Source organism: Schistocerca gregaria, chromosome 5, assembly GCF_023897955.1.
Source record: "Schistocerca gregaria isolate iqSchGreg1 chromosome 5, iqSchGreg1.2, whole genome shotgun sequence".
Lineage (NCBI taxonomy): Eukaryota > Metazoa > Arthropoda > Insecta > Orthoptera > Acrididae > Schistocerca > Schistocerca gregaria.
Genome location: NC_064924.1, coordinates 575921883 through 575940618, shown reverse-complemented (window position 1 = coordinate 575940618; position 18736 = coordinate 575921883). Strand labels below are relative to the sequence as shown.

General features: G+C 47.3%; 19 non-coding genes across 19 annotated transcripts; all 19 read left to right on the top strand.

The window, feature by feature from the left end:
- The first annotated feature begins 686 nt into the window (after nucleotides 1–686).
- On the top strand, nucleotides 687–760 carry Trnan-guu (transfer RNA asparagine (anticodon GUU)). Its single transcript has one exon. It is a non-coding gene; the product is annotated as a tRNA-Asn (tRNA).
- A 689-nt stretch (nucleotides 761–1449) lies between these two features.
- Trnat-cgu (transfer RNA threonine (anticodon CGU)) lies at nucleotides 1450–1521 on the top strand. Its single transcript has one exon. It is a non-coding gene; the product is annotated as a tRNA-Thr (tRNA).
- Nucleotides 1522–1839: 318 nt separating this feature from the next.
- Trnan-guu (transfer RNA asparagine (anticodon GUU)) lies at nucleotides 1840–1913 on the top strand. The gene has a single exon. It is a non-coding gene; the product is annotated as a tRNA-Asn (tRNA).
- Nucleotides 1914–2993: 1080 nt separating this feature from the next.
- Trnan-guu (transfer RNA asparagine (anticodon GUU)) lies at nucleotides 2994–3067 on the top strand. Its single transcript has one exon. It is a non-coding gene; the product is annotated as a tRNA-Asn (tRNA).
- A 689-nt stretch (nucleotides 3068–3756) lies between these two features.
- Trnat-cgu (transfer RNA threonine (anticodon CGU)) lies at nucleotides 3757–3828 on the top strand. The gene has a single exon. It is a non-coding gene; the product is annotated as a tRNA-Thr (tRNA).
- A 318-nt stretch (nucleotides 3829–4146) lies between these two features.
- On the top strand, nucleotides 4147–4220 carry Trnan-guu (transfer RNA asparagine (anticodon GUU)). The gene has a single exon. It is a non-coding gene; the product is annotated as a tRNA-Asn (tRNA).
- Nucleotides 4221–5300: 1080 nt separating this feature from the next.
- Nucleotides 5301–5374, top strand: Trnan-guu (transfer RNA asparagine (anticodon GUU)). The gene has a single exon. It is a non-coding gene; the product is annotated as a tRNA-Asn (tRNA).
- A 689-nt stretch (nucleotides 5375–6063) lies between these two features.
- Nucleotides 6064–6135, top strand: Trnat-cgu (transfer RNA threonine (anticodon CGU)). Its single transcript has one exon. It is a non-coding gene; the product is annotated as a tRNA-Thr (tRNA).
- A 318-nt stretch (nucleotides 6136–6453) lies between these two features.
- Trnan-guu (transfer RNA asparagine (anticodon GUU)) lies at nucleotides 6454–6527 on the top strand. The gene has a single exon. It is a non-coding gene; the product is annotated as a tRNA-Asn (tRNA).
- A 1079-nt stretch (nucleotides 6528–7606) lies between these two features.
- Trnan-guu (transfer RNA asparagine (anticodon GUU)) lies at nucleotides 7607–7680 on the top strand. The gene has a single exon. It is a non-coding gene; the product is annotated as a tRNA-Asn (tRNA).
- Nucleotides 7681–8369: 689 nt separating this feature from the next.
- Nucleotides 8370–8441, top strand: Trnat-cgu (transfer RNA threonine (anticodon CGU)). The gene has a single exon. It is a non-coding gene; the product is annotated as a tRNA-Thr (tRNA).
- A 318-nt stretch (nucleotides 8442–8759) lies between these two features.
- On the top strand, nucleotides 8760–8833 carry Trnan-guu (transfer RNA asparagine (anticodon GUU)). Its single transcript has one exon. It is a non-coding gene; the product is annotated as a tRNA-Asn (tRNA).
- Nucleotides 8834–9522: 689 nt separating this feature from the next.
- Trnat-cgu (transfer RNA threonine (anticodon CGU)) lies at nucleotides 9523–9594 on the top strand. Its single transcript has one exon. It is a non-coding gene; the product is annotated as a tRNA-Thr (tRNA).
- Nucleotides 9595–9912: 318 nt separating this feature from the next.
- Trnan-guu (transfer RNA asparagine (anticodon GUU)) lies at nucleotides 9913–9986 on the top strand. Its single transcript has one exon. It is a non-coding gene; the product is annotated as a tRNA-Asn (tRNA).
- Nucleotides 9987–10675: 689 nt separating this feature from the next.
- On the top strand, nucleotides 10676–10747 carry Trnat-cgu (transfer RNA threonine (anticodon CGU)). Its single transcript has one exon. It is a non-coding gene; the product is annotated as a tRNA-Thr (tRNA).
- Nucleotides 10748–11065: 318 nt separating this feature from the next.
- Trnan-guu (transfer RNA asparagine (anticodon GUU)) lies at nucleotides 11066–11139 on the top strand. The gene has a single exon. It is a non-coding gene; the product is annotated as a tRNA-Asn (tRNA).
- A 6237-nt stretch (nucleotides 11140–17376) lies between these two features.
- On the top strand, nucleotides 17377–17448 carry Trnat-cgu (transfer RNA threonine (anticodon CGU)). The gene has a single exon. It is a non-coding gene; the product is annotated as a tRNA-Thr (tRNA).
- A 318-nt stretch (nucleotides 17449–17766) lies between these two features.
- Trnan-guu (transfer RNA asparagine (anticodon GUU)) lies at nucleotides 17767–17840 on the top strand. Its single transcript has one exon. It is a non-coding gene; the product is annotated as a tRNA-Asn (tRNA).
- Nucleotides 17841–18529: 689 nt separating this feature from the next.
- Trnat-cgu (transfer RNA threonine (anticodon CGU)) lies at nucleotides 18530–18601 on the top strand. Its single transcript has one exon. It is a non-coding gene; the product is annotated as a tRNA-Thr (tRNA).
- Nucleotides 18602–18736: the final 135 nt, after the last annotated feature.

Here is an 18736-nt window from a genome sequence, read left to right as displayed (position 1 = left end):
GCCACTGTGAACAACAGCAAACTGTGGCCAGAGAGTGGAGCCGAAAGGCGCATTTCGCAGTCGAGCCACGTTATCCCAAAAGCTGTGCACTAGGACAAGAAATTGCAGACTGCAAACTTTTGGAGGCCTGACGGTCGTCGCCGATCGTAAGGGCGAAACAGTCGAGAGATTTGGTGAACGGCAATGTGGACACTCCCAGCAGCAGCAGTGCGCCAAATCAATTATCTGGTCGAGGGCTGCAAGATTCAGTGTGATGAAGTGAGAATTCGGGGATAGCTCGCAAATTCAGAGCTGCCGCCTTCTTAGCTCAGTGGTACATCACTGGTCTAGTAAACCAGGAGTCGTGAGTTGGAACCTCACAGAAGGCATCCATTTTTTTAACTTTCCTGCAATGTGCGGAGCTACCTCGAGCAATGTCTATCACATGGCAGTACACTAAATGAAAGGGATGTTCTACAACCTATGACAAGTATTCTACTGGCCTAGGAGGTTTTCTGAATGCATAGGCATAACAGTGGTTTGTATGCATTTTGTAGTATAATGTCATTCGTTTATGAGCGTCGCTACAGTGTGCATGCACGTTATCCATGTGAAGAGGCATAAGCAGATGCTACCATTCTGCGAGATTCCTGCAGAATGTGTACGAATTGCGTTGATATAGAGAGCACAAATGAGCCAAAGTCAACGCCTCCGTGGCGCAATCGGCTAGCGCGTTCGGCTGTTAACCGAAAGGTTGGTGGTTCAAGCCCACCCGGTGGCGACATCGTTTTAACCGTCACCGAGGTGAGGACATACGTCAACTTTGTTAGAGATACACAGCTAGTGTGGCAATTTGGCTGCGAAGGAGTGATGCCACAGATGCTTATACACATTCAGGCAGGTGGCACTGTAGGTAAAAACATGACCCTACACAGACGTTCTACTGTTTTTCTATTTATTCACCATGTGTGACACTGCAGTGGAGCGGCGCCCACTACAAAAGACGTTTTATTTACATTCAATTTCAGCGTATACGTCGCGAGTGCCATATGACAGGGCCTGTCTCTCGATGTCGATTTGTATTTTGTGTCTCTTAAGTGTCGGTCTGCAGTAGGCCGCTGTTGGCCGAGCGACGTGCAGTCGCCTTACATGAAGCCCCATGGGCAACGCCAGTGCCACTGTGAACAACAGCAAACTGTAGCCAGAGAGTGGAGCCGAAAGGCGCATTTCGCAGTCGAGCCACGTTATCCCAAAAGCTGTGCACTAGGACAAGAAATTGCAGACTGCAAACTTTTGGTGGCCTGACGGTCGTCGCCGATCGTAAGGGCGAAACAGTCGAGAGATTTGGTGAACGGCAATGTGGACACTCCCAGCAGCAGCAGTGCGCCAAATCAATTATCTGGTCGAGGGCTGCAAGATTCAGTGTGATGAAGTGAGAATTCGGGGATAGCTCTCAAATTCAGAGCTGCCGCCTTCTTAGCTCAGTGGTACATCACTGGTCTCGTAAACCAGGAGTCGTGAGTTCGAACCTCACAGAAGGCATCCATTTTTTTAACTTTCCTGCAACGTGCGGAGCTACCTCGAGCAATGTCTATCACATGGCAGTACACTGAATGAAAGGGATGTTCTACAACCTATGACAAGTATTCTACTGGCCTAGGAGGTTTTCTGAATGCATAGGCAGAACAGTGGTTTGTATGCATTTTGTAGTATAATGTCATTCGTTTATGAGCGTCGCTACAGTGTGCATGCACGTTATCCATGTGAAGAGGCATAAGCAGATGTTACCATTCTGCGAGATTCCTGCAGAATGTGTACGAATTGGGTTGATATACAGAGCTAAAGTGAGCCAAATTCAACGCCTCCGTGGCGCAATCGGCTAGCGCGTTCGGCTGTTAACCGAAAGGTTGGTGGTTCAAGCCCACCCGGTGGCGACATCGTTTTAACCGTCACCGAGGTGAGGACATACGTCAACTTTGTTAGAGATACACAGCTAGTGTGGCAATTTGGCTGCGAAGGAGTGATGCCACAGATGCTTATACACATTCAGGCAGGTGGCACTGTAGGTAAAAACATGACCCTACACAGACGTTCTACTGTTTTCCTATTTATTCACCATGTGTGACACTGCAGTGGAGCGGCGCCCACTACAAAAGACGTTTTATTTACATTCAATTTCAGCGTATACGTCGCGAGTGCCATATGACAGGGCCTGTCTCTCGATGTCGATTTGTATTTTGTGTCTCTTAAGTGTCGGTCTGCAGTAGGCCGCTGTTGGCCGAGCGACGTGCAGTCGCCTTACATGAAGCCCCATGGGCAACGCCAGTGCCACTGTGAACAACAGCAAACTGTAGCCAGAGAGTGGAGCCGAAAGGCGCATTTCGCAGTCGAGCCACGTTATCCCAAAAGCTGTGCACTAGGACAAGAAATTGCAGACTGCAAACTTTTGGTGGCCTGACGGTCGTCGCCGATCGTAAGGGCGAAACAGTCGAGAGATTTGGTGAACGGCAATGTGGACACTCCCAGCAGCAGCAGTGCGCCAAATCAATTATCTGGTCGAGGGCTGCAAGATTCAGTGTGATGAAGTGAGAATTCGGGGATAGCTCGCAAATTCAAAGCTGCCGCCTTCTTAGCTCAGTGGTACATCACTGGTCTCGTAAACCAGGAGTCGTGAGTTGGAACCTCACAGAAGGCATCCATTTTTTTTAACTTTCCTGCAACGTGCGGAGCTACCTCGAGCAATGTCTATCACATGGCAGTACACTGAATGAAAGGGATGTTCTACAACCTATGTCAAGTATTCTACTGGCCTAGGAGGTTTTCTGAATGCATAGGCAGAACAGTGGTTTGTATGCATTTTGTAGTATAATGTCATTCGTTTATGAGCGTCGCTACAGTGTGCATGCACGTTATCCATGTGAAGAGGCATAAGCAGATGCTACCATTCTGCGAGATTCCTGCAGAATGTGTACGAATTGCGTTGATATAGAGAGCACAAGTGAGCCAAAGTCAACGCCTCCGTGGCGCAATCGGCTAGCGCCTTCGGCTGTTAACCGAAAGGTTGGTGGTTCAAGCCCACCCGGGGGCGAAATCGTTTTAACCGTCACCGAGGTGAGGACATACGTCAACTTTGTTAGAGATACACAGCTAGTGTGGCAATTTGGCTGCGAAGGAGTGATGCCACAGATGCTTACACACATTCAGGCAAGTGGCACTGTAGGTAAAAACATGACCCTACACAGACGTTCTACTGTTTTCCTATTTATTCACCATGTGTGACACTGCAGTGGAGCGGCGCCAACTACAAAAGACGTTTTATTTACATTCAATTTCAGCGTATACGTCGCGAGTGCCATATGACAGGGCCTGTCTCTCGATGTCGATTTGTATTTTGTGTCTCTTAAGTGTCGGTCTGCAGTAGGCCGCTGTTGGCCGAGCGACGTGCAGTCGCCTTACATGAAGCCCCATGGGCAACGCCAGTGCCACTGTGAACAACAGCAAACTGTAGCCAGAGAGTGGAGCCGAAAGGCGCATTTCGCAGTCGAGCCACGTTATCCCAAAAGCTGTGCACTAGGACAAGAAATTGCAGACTGCAAACTTTTGGTGGCCTGATGGTCGTCGCCGATCGTAAGGGCGAAACAGTCGAGAGATTTGGTGAACGGCAATGTGGACACTCCCAGCAGCAGCAGTGCGCCAAATCAATTATCTGGTCGAGGGCTGCAAGATTCAGTGTGATGAAGTGAGAATTCGGGGATAGCTCTCGAATTCAGAGCTGCCGCCTTCTTAGCTCAGTGGTACATCACTGGTCTCGTAAACCAGGAGTCGTGAGTTCGAACCTCTCAGAAGGCATCCATTTTTTTAACTTTCCTGCAACGTGCGGAGCTACCTCGAGCAATGTCTATCACATGGCAGTACACTGAATGAAAGGGATGTTCTACAACCTATGACAAGTATTCTACTGGCCTAGGAGGTTTTCTGAATGCATAGGCAGAACAGTGGTTTGTATGCATTTTGTAGTATAATGTCATTCGTTTATGAGCGTCGCTACAGTGTGCATGCACGTTATCCATGTGAAGAGGCATAAGCAGATGTTACCATTCTGCGAGATTCCTGCAGAATGTGTACGAATTGGGTTGATATACAGAGCTAAAGTGAGCCAAATTCAACGCCTCCGTGGCGCAATCGGCTAGCGCGTTCGGCTGTTAACCGAAAGGTTGGTGGTTCAAGCCCACCCGGTGGCGACATCGTTTTAACCGTCACCGAGGTGAGGACATACGTCAACTTTGTTAGAGATACACAGCTAGTGTGGCAATTTGGCTGCGAAGGAGTGATGCCACAGATGCTTATACACATTCAGGCAGGTGGCACTGTAGGTAAAAACATGACCCTACACAGACGTTCTACTGTTTTCCTATTTATTCACCATGTGTGACACTGCAGTGGAGCGGCGCCCACTACAAAAGACGTTTTATTTACATTCAATTTCAGCGTATACGTCGCGAGTGCCATATGACAGGGCCTGTCTCTCGATGTCGATTTGTATTTTGTGTCTCTTAAGTGTCGGTCTGCAGTAGGCCGCTGTTGGCCGAGCGACGTGCAGTCGCCTTACATGAAGCCCCATGGGCAACGCCAGTGCCACTGTGAACAACAGCAAACTGTAGCCAGAGAGTGGAGCCGAAAGGCGCATTTCGCAGTCGAGCCACGTTATCCCAAAAGCTGTGCACTAGGACAAGAAATTGCAGACTGCAAACTTTTGGTGGCCTGACGGTCGTCGCCGATCGTAAGGGCGAAACAGTCGAGAGATTTGGTGAACGGCAATGTGGACACTCCCAGCAGCAGCAGTGCGCCAAATCAATTATCTGGTCGAGGGCTGCAAGATTCAGTGTGATGAAGTGAGAATTCGGGGATAGCTCGCAAATTCAAAGCTGCCGCCTTCTTAGCTCAGTGGTACATCACTGGTCTCGTAAACCAGGAGTCGTGAGTTGGAACCTCACAGAAGGCATCCATTTTTTTTAACTTTCCTGCAACGTGCGGAGCTACCTCGAGCAATGTCTATCACATGGCAGTACACTGAATGAAAGGGATGTTCTACAACCTATGTCAAGTATTCTACTGGCCTAGGAGGTTTTCTGAATGCATAGGCAGAACAGTGGTTTGTATGCATTTTGTAGTATAATGTCATTCGTTTATGAGCGTCGCTACAGTGTGCATGCACGTTATCCATGTGAAGAGGCATAAGCAGATGCTACCATTCTGCGAGATTCCTGCAGAATGTGTACGAATTGCGTTGATATAGAGAGCACAAGTGAGCCAAAGTCAACGCCTCCGTGGCGCAATCGGCTAGCGCGTTCGGCTGTTAACCGAAAGGTTGGTGGTTCAAGCCCACCCGGGGGCGAAATCGTTTTAACCGTCACCGAGGTGAGGACATACGTCAACTTTGTTAGAGATACACAGCTAGTGTGGCAATTTGGCTGCGAAGGAGTGATGCCACAGATGCTTACACACATTCAGGCAGGTGGCACTGTAGGTAAAAACATGACCCTACACAGACGTTCTACTGTTTTCCTATTTATTCACCATGTGTGACACTGCAGTGGAGCGGCGCCAACTACAAAAGACGTTTTATTTACATTCAATTTCAGCGTATACGTCGCGAGTGCCATATGACAGGGCCTGTCTCTCGATGTCGATTTGTATTTTGTGTCTCTTAAGTGTCGGTCTGCAGTAGGCCGCTGTTGGCCGAGCGACGTGCAGTCGCCTTACATGAAGCCCCATGGGCAACGCCAGTGCCACTGTGAACAACAGCAAACTGTAGCCAGAGAGTGGAGCCGAAAGGCGCATTTCGCAGTCGAGCCACGTTATCCCAAAAGCTGTGCACTAGGACAAGAAATTGCAGACTGCAAACTTTTGGTGGCCTGATGGTCGTCGCCGATCGTAAGGGCGAAACAGTCGAGAGATTTGGTGAACGGCAATGTGGACACTCCCAGCAGCAGCAGTGCGCCAAATCAATTATCTGGTCGAGGGCTGCAAGATTCAGTGTGATGAAGTGAGAATTCGGGGATAGCTCTCGAATTCAGAGCTGCCGCCTTCTTAGCTCAGTGGTACATCACTGGTCTCGTAAACCAGGAGTCGTGAGTTCGAACCTCTCAGAAGGCATCCATTTTTTTAACTTTCCTGCAACGTGCGGAGCTACCTCGAGCAATGTCTATCACATGGCAGTACACTGAATGAAAGGGATGTTCTACAACCTATGACAAGTATTCTACTGGCCTAGGAGGTTTTCTGAATGCATAGGCAGAACAGTGGTTTGTATGCATTTTGTAGTATAATGTCATTCGTTTATGAGCGTCGCTACAGTGTGCATGCACGTTATCCATGTGAAGAGGCATAAGCAGATGCTACCATTCTGCGAGATTCCTGCAGAATGTGTACGAATTGCGTTGATATAGAGAGCACAAGTGAGCTAAAGTCAACGCCTCCGTGGCGCAATCGGCTAGCGCGTTCGGCTGTTAACCGAAAGGTTGGTGGTTCAAGCCCACCCGGGGGCGACATCGTTTTAACCGTCACCGAGGTGAGGACATACGTCAACTTTGTTAGAGATACACAGCTAGTGTGGCAATTTGGCTGCGAAGGAGTGATGCCACAGATGCTTACACACATTCAGCCAGGTGGCACTGTAGGTAAAAACATGACCCTACACAGACGTTCTACTGTTTTCCTATTTATTCACCATGTGTGACACTGCAGTGGAGCGGCGCCCACTACAAAAGACGTTTTATTTACATTCAATTTCAGCGTATACGTCGCGAGTGCCATATGACAGGGCCTGTCTCTCGATGTCGATTTGTATTTTGTGTCTCTTAAGTGTCGGTCTGCAGTAGGCCGCTGTTGGCCGAGCGACGTGCAGTCGCCTTACATGAAGCCCCATGGGCAACGCCAGTGCCACTGTGAACAACAGCAAACTGTAGCCAGAGAGTGGAGCCGAAAGGCGCATTTCGCAGTCGAGCCACGTTATCCCAAAAGCTGTGCACTAGGACAAGAAATTGCAGACTGCAAACTTTTGGTGGCCTGACGGTCGTCGCCGATCGTAAGGGCGAAACAGTCGAGAGATTTGGTGAACGGCAATGTGGGCACTCCCAGCAGCAGCAGTGCGCCAAATCAATTATCTGGTCGAGGGCTGCAAGATTCAGTGTGATGAAGTGAGAATTCGGTGATAGCTCGCAAATTCAAAGCTGCCGCCTTCTTAGCTCAGTGGTACATCACTGGTCTCGTAAACCAGGAGTCGTGAGTTCGAACCTCTCAGAAGACATCCATTTTTTTAATTTTCCTGCAACGTGCGGAGCTACCTCGACCAATGTCTATCACATGGCAGTACACTGAATGAAAGGGATGTTCTACAACCTATGACAAGTATTCTACTGGCCTAGGAGGTTTTCTGAATGCATAGGCAGAACAGTGGTTTGTATGCATTTTGTAGTATAATGTCATTCGTTTATGAGCGTCGCTACAGTGTGCATGCACGTTACCCATGTGAAGAGGCATAAGCAGATGCTACCATTCTGCGAGATTCCTGCAGAATGTGTACGAATTGCGTTGATATAGAGAGCACAAGTGAGCCAAAGTCAACGCCTCCGTGGCGCAATCGGCTAGCGCGTTGGGCTGTTAACCGAAAGGTTGGTGGTTCAAGCCCACCCGGAGGCAAAATCGTTTTAACCGTCACCGAGGTGAGGACATACGTCAACTTTGTTAGAGATACACAGCTAGTGTGGCAATTTGGCTGCGAAGGAGTGATGCCACAGATGCTTATACACATTCAGGCAGGTGGCACTGTAGGTAAAAACATGACCCTACACAGACGTTCTACTGTTTTCCTATTTATTCACCATGTGTGACACTGCAGTGGAGCGGCGCCCACTACAAAAGACGTTTTATTTACATTCAATTTCAGCGTATACGTCGCGAGTGCCATATGACAGGGCCTGTCTCTCGATGTCGATTTGTATTTTGTGTCTCTTAAGTGTCGGTCTGCAGTAGGCCGCTGTTGGCCGAGCGACGTGCAGTCGCCTTACATGAAGCCCCATGGGCAACGCCAGTGCCACTGTGAACAACAGCAAACTGTAGCCAGAGAGTGGAGCCGAAAGGCATATTTCGCAGTCGAGCCACGTTATCCCAAAAGCTGTGCACTAGGACAAGAAATTGCAGACTGCAAACTTTTGGTGGCCTGACGGTCGTCGCCGATCGTAAGGGCGAAACAGTCGAGAGATTTGGTGAACGGCAATGTGGACACTCCCAGCAGCAGCAGTGCGCCAAATCAATTATCTGGTCGAGGGCTGCAAGATTCAGTGTGATGAAGTGAGAATTCAGCGATAGCTCGCAAATTCAAAGCTGCCGCATTCTTAGCTCAGTGGTGGAGCACTGGTCTCGTAAACCAGGAGTCGTGAGTTCGAACCTCACAGAAGGCATCCATTTTTTTAACTTTCCTGCAACGTGCGGAGCTACCTCGAGCAATATCTATCACATGGCAGTACACTGAATGAAAGGGATGTTCTACAACCTATGTCAAGTATTCTACTCGCCTAGGAGGTTTTCTGAATGCATAGGCAGAACAGTAGTTTGTATGCATTTTGTAGTATAATGTCATTCGTTTATGAGCGTCGCTACAGTGTGCATGCACGTTATCCATGTGAAGAGGCATAAGCAGATGCTACCATTCTGCGAGATTCCTGCAGAATGTGTACGAATTGCGTTGATATAGAGAGCACAAGTGAGCCAAAGTCAACGCCTCCGTGGCGCAATCGGCTAGCGCGTTCGGCTGTTAACCGAAAGGTTGGTGGTTCAAGCCCACCCGGGGGCGAAATCGTTTTAACCGTCACCGAGGTGAGGACATACGTCAACTTTGTTAGAGATACACAGCTAGTGTGGCAATTTGGCTGCGAAGGAGTGATGCCACAGATGCTTATACACATTCAGGCAGGTGGCACTGTAGGTAAAAACATGACCCTACACAGACGTTCTACTGTTTTCCTATTTATTCACCATGTGTGACACTGCAGTGGAGCGGCGCCCACTACAAAAGACGTTTTATTTACATTCAATTTCAGCGTATACGTCGCGAGTGCCATATGACAGGGCCTGTCTCTCGATGTCGATTTGTATTTTGTGTCTCTTAAGTGTCGGTCTGCAGTAGGCCGCTGTTGGCCGAGCGACGTGCAGTCGCCTTACATGAAGCCCCATGGGCAACGCCAGTGCCACTGTGAACAACAGCAAACTGTAGCCAGAGAGTGGAGCCGAAAGGCGCATTTCGCAGTCGAGCCACGTTATCCCAAAAGCTGTGCACTAGGACTAGAAATTGCAGACTGCAAACTTTTGGTGGCCTGACGGTCGTCGCCGATCGTAAGGGCGAAACAGTCGAGAGATTTGGTGAACGGCAATGTGGACACTCCCAGCAGCAGCAGTGCGCCAAATCAATTATCTGGTCGAGGGCTGCAAGATTCAGTGTGATGAAGTGAGAATTCGGCGATAGCTCGCAAATTCAAAGCTGCCGCATTCTTAGCTCAGTGGTGGAGCACTGGTCTCGTAAACCAGGAGTCGTGAGTTCGAACCTCACAGAAGGCATCCATTTTTTTAACTTTCCTGCAACGTGCGGAGCTACCTCGAGCAATATCTATCACATGGCAGTACACTGAATGAAAGGGATGTTCTACAACCTATGTCAAGTATTCTACTGGCCTAGGAGGTTTTCTGAATGCATAGGCAGAACAGTGGTTTGTATGCATTTTGTAGTATAATGTCATTCGTTTATGAGCGTCGCTACAGTGTGCATGCACGTTATCCATGTGAAGAGGCATAAGCAGATGCTACCATTCTGCGAGATTCCTGCAGAATGTGTACGAATTGCGTTGATATAGAGAGCACAAGTGAGCAAAAGTCAACGCCTCCGTGGCGCAATCGGCTAGCGCGTTCGGCTGTTAACCGAAAGGTTGGTGGTTCAAGCCCACCCGGGGGCGACATCGTTTTAACCGTCACCGAGGTGAGGACATATGTCAACTTTGTTAGAGATACACAGCTAGTGTGGCAATTTGGCTGCGAAGGAGTGATGCCACAGATGCTTATACACATTCAGGCAGGTGGCACTGTAGGTAAAAACATGACCCTACACAGACGTTCTACTGTTTTCCTATTTATTCACCATGTGTGACACTGCAGTGGAGCGGCGCCCACTACAAAAGACGTTTTATTTACATTCAATTTCAGCGTATACGTCGCGAGTGCCATATGACAGGGCCTGTCTCTCGATGTCGATTTGTATTTTGTGTCTCTTAAGTGTCGGTCTGCAGTAGGCCGCTGTTGGCCGAGCGACGTGCAGTCGCCTTACATGAAGCCCCATGGGCAACGCCAGTGCCACTGTGAACAACAGCAAACTGTAGCCAGAGAGTGGAGCCGAAAGGCGCATTTCGCAGTCGAGCCACGTTATCCCAAAAGCTGTGCACTAGGACAAGAAATTGCAGACTGCAAACTTTTGGTGGCCTGACGGTCGTCGCCGATCGTAAGGGCGAAACAGTCGAGAGATTTGGTGAACGGCAATGTGGACACTCCCAGCAGCAGCAGTGCGCCAAATCAATTATCTGGTCGAGGGCTGCAAGATTCAGTGTGATGAAGTGAGAATTCGGCGATAGCTCGCAAATTCAAAGCTGCCGCCTTCTTAACTCAGTGGTAGAGCACTGGTCTCGTAAACCAGGAGTCGTGAGTTCGAACCTCACAGAAGGCATCCATTTTTTTAACTTTCCTGCAACGTGCGGAGCTACCTCGAGCAATATCTATCACATGGCAGTACACTGAATGAAAGGGATGTTCTACAACCTATGTCAAGTATTCTACTGGCCTAGGAGGTTTTCTGAATGCATAGGCAGAACAGTGGTTTGTATGCATTTTGTAGTATAATGTCATTCGTTTATGAGCGTCGCTACAGTGTGCATGCACGTTATCCATGTGAAGAGGCATAAGCAGATGCTACCATTCTGCGAGATTCCTGCAGAATGTGTACGAATTGCGTTGATATAGAGAGCACAAGTGAGCCAAAGTCAACGCCTCCGTGGCGCAATCGGCTAGCGCGTTCGGCTGTTAACCGAAAGGTTGGTGGTTCAAGCCCACCCGGGGGCGACATCGTTTTAACCGTCACCGAGGTGAGGACATACGTCAACTTTGTTAGAGATACACAGCTAGTGTGGCAATTTGGCTGCGAAGGATCATTCTGGCTTTAGCCGTCGCCGCGGTCGGACGTGCTTGTTGTTTACTCCGCGTACGTTAGCGCTATCGCCGGTGTTTGGTGTTTACGTGAAGTTAGCTGTACATTTTCGCTGTTATTTTTTGAGTGGTGTCTCTGATAAGTGTTTTTATAGTGCTTTCGTCCGTTCCACGTTTCGTGCTTCGCCGCAATTTCGGTTGTTGCCGGAATTTCGTCGGAACCGACGACCATGTCTGACACCGTCAGGAAGAATACTTTAGTCTTCTCGTTCGAGAAAGGAACACGGCCGGTCCAACCCACTGCGCTGGAAATCCACGATTGGCTGACTGAGGTAATCGGTATTAATTCTGACTCTGTTCATACCACGCAATTAGATGCTGAAAAATACTGTGTTTTTGTTAAATTTCTGAACTCAGTGACAGTCGATAAGTTGCTTGCAAAATGGGGTAATTCCGTCGAATTTGTTCATCGAGACGGTTCAAAAAGTAATGTCTCTGTACGAAAAGCTGATATCATGTACACCAATGTCAGGATTTTGAATGTTCCAATTGAAATTGATAATCAGTTGATCAAGGACGCTCTATCTAAATATGGCGAAGTTAAATCTATCTAGAACGAAAGATGGTCGAAGCTATACAAGATACAGTGTTTTAATGGCATTAGATCCGTTGAAATGGAGGTGAAAGCCAACATTCCGTCCCATATATCCGTTGCAGGCCATAAAGCACATGTTGTGTATTCTGGTCAGGAGCGCACGTGCAATATTTGCAATGAGACAGGTCATTTCCGACAAGATTGTCCGCGCCGTGTTTTTGTTCTTAGGAACAATCTAACACAGCGTCAAAAACTGACCCTCAGCGATGTCTTACCAAATAGCACTTCCCTTCTTTCGGTTAACGACAGTGGTGCATGTACTTCTGCAGTGCCCGCCATAACTACTACGGAGTTCCCTCCCCTGAGCGTCATTACATCACACCCTTCTGTTCCCGATTGCGATCTCCAGAATAAGAAGCGACCGTTGGAAACGACCGATGACGGCTCGGACGGCGAGTCCGCCCGTAATTCGCCTTCCACCCGCAAGCAGAAGCAGTGTAATGCGGATGTGCTCGAGGAAACAAACAGTACATGTATTGACGTGACGACAGCCGCTGAGGCAACCCGGCCGCTGTCGGCGGCTGAACAGGTACAAACGGTCCACGGAGGGGACGCAGTAACGATTGTCGCGGAGACGGAAGAGGCGCACTCCGAAGCACAAGAGGTGACGGAGCGGAACCCAACTCAAGAACTTACAGACCCACAAACCGCCGACTCAGTCAGTGCTCTGGAGCTAGTGACGGAAGAACAAGGAAATGGCACTCGTAAAAAGGACGCTGTTGAGGCAGCTTTGGTCACAACGGTGGTAAAGATAGACAATCCGAATGACGGCGCGTTGAACCAAGATGTCCGAAGACGCCGACTCAAACCGCTACCTACTCTCAAAGCTTCCCGTAACCAAAGCAAACAACAACCAGCACAAGAGGAAGCGACGGCCAAGAACGTCTTGTATGAAATCATCACGGAAAGACCTAAGGAGGTACCTTCAAGTGACATTAGTGATGCAAAGCCCCTCGGTAAAACTAAAACCCGAGATGTTCGGAATCCTGCACCAAAATGAGGCTGTAAGATGAAAAAAAAAGGGATTTTGTTGAACCAGTTTCATTTCTAATTGTACTACTGTCTTAGTCATATTTCAGAGGAACCAGATGAAGTGTTTACCGAGCTTCAAATACTGACTATTCTTTTAGATGTTTGTTTAAGCGGAGTCGTTTCTCTCTTCTAGAAGCTGCACATCTCTTTTCTTTTTTTTTATTAATATTTTGTTATCTTTTTAATCACTTATTTACTTTTTATGCAAACTAAATGTCCCAGACATATACAATTACGACTATCAATATTAACAGGATTACATCCGTGACTAAAGTTACAGCGCTCAAGGATTATTTATATGAGTCAGGGACGGACATTGCTTTCCTACAGGAAGTAGTGCTGACTAATCTTACAGTGCCTGGATATTTGGCGATTTTAAATGTCTCACTTGACACCAACGTCGGTACAGCAATTTTAGTCAGGGAGGGGATTCCTGTCTCGGATATCGAGAGGTTGGACTCCGGCAGAGCGATAGGTATAAAAGTCTTTGGTTCTACTCTTATCAATCTGTATGCCCCTTCTGGCACATCCAATAGAATGGAAAGAGCACAGTTCTATAAAGAAGAAATCATTTATTTATTACGGAAAAACCCAAAAGATCTTATAATAGGCGGTGATTTTAATTGTGTGATAAATAAGAAAGACCAGGTTCCGAATTTTAATAACTGCAGTGAACTGAAGCGTTTCGTCACTGTTTTACAGCTTAAAGATGCTTGGGAAATAATGTATCCCACTTTTGTGGCATTTACATTCCTAGGTCCTCACTCACGTAGCAGGATCGACAGACTCTACATATCGCAAAGTCTAGTTAGCTCCTTCATTAAAGCAGAGACGATTCCAGTTTACTTTTCTGATCATAGCTCCGTGCTAGCTTCCATCAACCTTACTGCGCAACCCACTCGCCGTTTTAGAAGTTCATGGCACCTTAATACGTCACTGATGCAGGACGACGGATTAGAAGAAAGTTTGACAGAAGCGTGGGCATTGTGCCTCCGCTCTGCAGATAGACACGTCTCAGTACTAGACTGGTGGTGCAACAGGGCAAAGCCTAAACTGAGAAAAGTTCTCATCCAGTATAGTGTACAACGATCGAAAGACTTGAAAAATTCCATCGAATTTTATTATACCATGCTGCGAAATTTATATGAGCAGGCAAACACTTCCAACGTCCGTCTGGCAGATATCAAGCAAACTAAGGCCAAATTGCTCAGTCTTAAAAGACAGCAGATGGAGGGTCTGAAATTAAAATCCAAGGCTAAGACAGTCGTGGAGGATGAACATGCTTCCTTGTACCATCTACTGAAGCACGAAAGAAACAGGAGACGCACCTTCATTGATGGACTTCAGTCTGAAACTGGCGAGACACTCACGACTCAGAGAGACATCGTCAATGCAGTGCACAAATATTACGAAGACCTATACACTGCCAACCCGGTATGTGAAGAGTCCTTCGATGAGTTCCTTAGTTACATAGCTCCACAGGTCTCGGACGAGGAAAACGAAGACCTTCTCGTTGAGTGTACTAACGAAGATATCCACAGAATCATCTGCAAATCTCCTCTGAGGAAATCGCCGGGACCGGATGGTTTGCCTGTTGAATTTTATAAACGATACTGGCCACTGATTGGTGACATGTTTACCCGAATGACGAACGAGGTGCTTCAGGGAAAGCATTTACCTGCTGTTTTTAAAGAGAGCACAATAGTACTAATCCCAAAAAATGCTGCAAAAAGAAACCTCAACAACTTTCGTCCTATCTCCCTGTTAAACTCTGATTATAAAATCATCGGCAGAATTTTAAACAACAGACTCTCTCAGTTGGCCAAAAAGATAGTAAGTCCATACCAGTCCTGTGTGCCTACCAAGAGCATTTTCAAAAGCATAGCTGAATATAGAGATATAATTGCCATCACTGCTGTGACCACCATAAAATGTGCTATCATGTTTATTGACTTCCAGAAAGCATTTGATCGTGTGGATCATAGATTCCTTAGTGCCACACTGAACAAAATAGGTTTTAATGAGCGAGTCGTAAGTGTGATCAGCAATGTTGCAACAGGCATCAGCGCTTGTATATCAGTTAACTGCCAGAGGACAAAGCAGATTCAGATCAGGCGCGGCGTTCCTCAAGGAAGCCCCCTCTCCATGTTCCTATTCGTGCTTTCATTAGAACCTTTCCTCCGCAGTGTTCATGCCACTCTAACTGGCATCACATTATCTGGTCACCGAACAGTCATAAACGCCTATGCCGATGATGTCGGAGTCGTCCTGCGAAATCCCGACGACATTTTGAAATTGGAAACGCTAATTAAAAAGTATTGTAGAGTCTCCGGAGCAGGTGTCAACGCAAACAAAAGCAAACTCCTAAACCTGCGGGGTTTTCAACATACCACCTTAGCCTGGGCCACAATGGTCACCCAATGCAAAGCACTAGGAATAACACTGACACCTTGTCCGTTAAAAATGGCAGCTATCAATTGGAGAAATACGTCGGGACAACTTCTTGGAACAACAAGAGAAAACCTCCACCGTAACTTGAACCAAGTTCAGAGGGTGATTTTCATTAACCACTGCATTCTCTCCAGGAGTTACTTTATAGCACAGATCTTCCCACTACCGAAAATGATTGGAAAAAAGATAATGTCTACCATTGCCAGCTATCTTTGGAGAGGGGATATATTCAGAGTCGACGCAAAAACTGCGACCTTAGATCCCAGGAATGGAGGTTTGGGGTTAGTTGACATCAGAAATAAGGCGTCTGCGCTTTTTATAAAAAGGACCGCCACTATCCTTAGCGACCACGCTGATAGCATTACAACTAAATTATTTGAAGTTGTCAGGCCTGCCAGTTTACAGGCGCCGGTGAATGTGCAAAAAATAAATAACCGGCTCCAGTACGTTCGTGTATATTTTGTGGAATTCAGCTATCTCGGCGGTGTCATCATCAACTCACGACGGATCACGGCCCGCGATATTCTGTCCCATCGAAAGAAAATGGAGGGGAGAAACAAATTGGAAAGTAAATACCCACACACTGATTGGGACGCCATATGGAAAAATATTAATATGCGTGGTCTACCATCGGACGTCAAGTCAGCGTGGTATAAAACAGTGAATGAGACCGTAAGCACCAATGAAAGGTTACATGCAATCGGCGTTAGCGACACGAACCTATGTCTCAAATGTAAATTGATCGACACGTTAGTGCACAGATTCACGTGCGGTGGCAATCTACAACTCTGTAATTGGATTAGGGAACAACTGGCTTTTCTTACGAGATCTTCGGTGGAAAATTTTCCCCCTGTTACATTCCTCAGGCCTCAGACTTGCTATTTTCCAGCAGCAAAAAACAACTCGGTCCATTGGTTAATGGGACACTATGTGAATTACGTAATTAATCACCTGGGAAATAACAATTCCACTGATTTTTACATGTACTTGAAGTGTGCTTTTTATAACGCCCTGAAATATAAAGACCACAAGAAAAACTACGGCAATATGCTTAAAATTGTATTCGAGCGACTGGGCATTGGTTGACAAGCCAACGAGATAAACAAAAATCGTTTATTTAAGCGAAACGACGCTTAAACAAAAACAATTGGGGAGAAGTACACTTTTACAGTTTCATATTACAATCACTTATCTTCTGCTGGCAAAGAAGGCTATTTTGTTTATTGCACAGAAGAAGCCGAAGCCGAAAGCCAGTATCGCAGGGTTAAAGATAAATTGTTTTCTTATACATTCATTTTATGACTGAGAAGGAAGTCTCATTTGTTTCCATGGAAGGGAACATACTTTTTTATTATTATTATTAATCTCAAGAAAAAAAAAAAAAAAAAAAAAAAAAAAAAAAAAAAAAAGGAGTGATGCCACAGATGCTTATACACATTCAGGCAGGTGGCACTGTAGGTAAAAACATGACCCTACACAGACGTTGTACTGTTTTCCTATTTATTCACCATGTGTGACACTGCAGTGGAGCGGCGCCCACTACAAAAGACGTTTTATTTACATTCAATTTCAGCGTATACGTCGCGAGTGCCATATGACAGGGCCTGTCTCTCGATGTCGATTTGTATTTTGTGTCTCTTAAGTGTCGGTCTGCAGTAGGCCGCTGTTGGCCGAGCGACGTGCAGTCGCCTTACATGAAGCCCCATGGGCAACGCCAGTGCCACTGTGAACAACAGCAAACTGTAGCCAGAGAGTGGAGCCGAAAGGCGCATTTCGCAGTCGAGCCACGTTATCCCAAAAGCTGTGCACTAGGACAAGAAATTGCAGACTGCAAACTTTTGGTGGCCTGACGGTCGTCGCCGATCGTAAGGGCGAAACAGTCGAGAGATTTGGTGAACGGCAATGTGGACACTCCCAGCAGCAGCAGTGCGCCAAATCAATTATCTGGTCGAGGGCTGCAAGATTCAGTGTGATGAAGTGAGAATTCGGCGATAGCTCGCAAATTCAAAGCTGCCGCCTTCTTAACTCAGTGGTAGAGCACTGGTCTCGTAAACCAGGAGTCGTGAGTTCGAACCTCACAGAAGGCATCCATTTTTTTAACTTTCCTGCAACGTGCGGAGCTACCTCGAGCAATATCTATCACATGGCAGTACACTGAATGAAAGGGATGTTCTACAACCTATGTCAAGTATTCTACTGGCCTAGGAGGTTTTCTGAATGCATAGGCAGAACAGTGGTTTGTATGCATTTTGTAGTATAATGTCATTCGTTTATGAGCGTCGCTACAGTGTGCATGCACGTTATCCATGTGAAGAGGCATAAGCAGATGCTACCATTCTGCGAGATTCCTGCAGAATGTGTACGAATTGCGTTGATATAGAGAGCACAAGTGAGCCAAAGTCAACGCCTCCGTGGCGCAATCGGCTAGCGCGTTCGGCTGTTAACCGAAAGGTTGGTGGTTCAAGCCCACCCGGGGGCGACATCGTTTTAACCGTCACCGAGGTGAGGACATATGTCAACTTTGTTAGAGATACACAGCTAGTGTGGCAATTTGGCTGCGAAGGAGTGATGCCACAGATGCTTATACACATTCAGGCAGGTGGCACTGTAGGTAAAAACATGACCCTACACAGACGTTCTACTGTTTTCCTATTTATTCACCATGTGTGACACTGCAGTGGAGCGGCGCCCACTACAAAAGACGTTTTATTTACATTCAATTTCAGCGTATACGTCGCGAGTGCCATATGACAGGGCCTGTCTCTCGATGTCGATTTGTATTTTGTGTCTCTTAAGTGTCGGTCTGCAGTAGGCCGCTGTTGGCCGAGCGACGTGCAGTCGCCTTACATGAAGCCCCATGGGCAACGCCAGTGCCACTGTGAACAACAGCAAACTGTAGCCAGAGAGTGGAGCCGAAAGGCGCATTTCGCAGTCGAGCCACGTTATCCCAAAAGCTGTGCACTAGGACAAGAAATTGCAGACTGCAAACTTTTGGTGGCCTGACGGTCGTCGCCGATCGTAAGGGCGAAACAGTCGAGAGATTTGGTGAACGGCAATGTGGACACTCCCAGCAGCAGCAGTGCGCCAAATCAATTATCTGGTCGAGGGCTGCAAGATTCAGTGTGATGAAGTGAGAATTCGGGGATAGCTCGCAATTTCAAAGCTGCCGCCTTCTTAGCTCAGCGGTAGAGCACTGGTCTCGTAAACCAGGAGTCGTGAGTTCGAACCTCACAGAAGGCATCCATTTTTTTAACTTTCCTGCAACGTGCGGAGCTACCTCGAGCAATATCTATCACATGGCAGTACACTGAATGAAAGGGATGTTCTACAACCTATGTCAAGTATTCTACTGGCCTAGGAGGTTTTCTGAATGCA